Genomic DNA, 1,295 nt, shown 5'->3' with positions numbered 1-1,295 from the left:
CAAGGAAAGTATGATTATCAGTGGATAAACGATGAGCAGAGATAAGGTTTTTGGCGGCATCGGGCACATGCAAGATATTATTTAAATGAAGATCACGAGTAGGGGTACGAACAGTAGTGTGACCAATATGACTAATTTCCATACCTTCTCCGTTGGCAGTGTGAACTTGATCGCTGCCGTGATACTTGTTGTGGACGGTCAACTTGTCAAGCTCGCTGGTGATGTGGTCGGTGGCGCCGGTGTCCAGATACCAGTTGGTATCTACTCCATAGGACGAGGTTGTAGCAGATCCGGCACTCTTCTCGTTCTTGGTGTAGGAGATGTCGAAGCGACGGTAGCATTCAAGGGCGGTGTGGTTCGGCCTCTTGCAGATTTGGCAGACGACCTCAGGAAGATCATCTCCTCCATTTCCGTTGCCGTTGTCGCGGCCTCCATTGCCGCGACCACCATTGCCACGGCCACCTCCACCGCGGCCAAAACCACCACGGCCACGAGAGACAACATTGGCCGAGGACTGGGAGGAGTGGTTGCCACCTTCGAACATAGCAAGACACTTTTCAAAACCGATCAACTGAGAGTAAAGTTCAGCTACCTTGATTGGTTCAGTCCTCGCGACGCAGATGGACGAGACAAACGAGATGTAGTCGTAGTCTAGCCCTGCGAGGATGTAGGAGACCATGTCATCATCGTCGAGCGGCTTGCCTGCTAAAGCCATCTCGTTGCCCAGCGCTTTCATGCGCCCGATGTAGTCGGCGATGGTCGCGGTGCCCTTTTTGGTGGTGGAGAGGGCGATCCGCGTGTTCATGATGTTGGCCTGCGTCTGGGAGAGAAACATCTCCCTGATGGCGGTCCATGCCGCGGCGGCCTTGGTGCAGTGGGCGACTTGGATCATCACAGGTGGCGAGATCGAGTTGAAGATGAAACTCAGCACATGCGAGTCTTGCGCCAAGGTGACAAGATACGCCGGGTTTGGCACATCTGTCGGCTTACCATCTTTGTCGGCAAGCTTGGGCTCCGGGAACTGATGATCAGGATTGAGATGATCAATCAGCTGCGCTCCGCGGATGGTGGCTAGGGCTTGGGCGCGCCAGACCAGGTAGTTACCCCGGTGCAGCTTATCAGCGATGGGGATAAGGGCAAAAGCGGCGGCGGAGCTGGAGCTAGCCATGACTAGGGTTGGGTGTTGGAGAGGAAGTTGGCTCTGAATACCATGAAAGATTGGATGAAGCGTGTGCCTCTGGCAGGGACGCGTTGCATGTTATATAGGCAAAGAGGTTTACAAGATCTTGGCAGTT

At 54.1% G+C, this 1,295-nt stretch overlaps 1 pseudogene; it reads right to left on the bottom strand.

Moving 5' to 3' along the window:
* Positions 1-555: 555 nt before the first annotated feature.
* Positions 556-697, bottom strand: LOC123056324 (uncharacterized; annotated as a pseudogene).
* Between the last annotated feature and the right edge of the window lie 598 nt (positions 698-1,295).

This window comes from Triticum aestivum, chromosome 2D, assembly GCF_018294505.1.
Source record: "Triticum aestivum cultivar Chinese Spring chromosome 2D, IWGSC CS RefSeq v2.1, whole genome shotgun sequence".
Classification (NCBI taxonomy): Eukaryota; Viridiplantae; Streptophyta; class Magnoliopsida; order Poales; family Poaceae; genus Triticum; species Triticum aestivum.
This window is presented reverse-complemented; position numbering and strand designations above follow the sequence as displayed.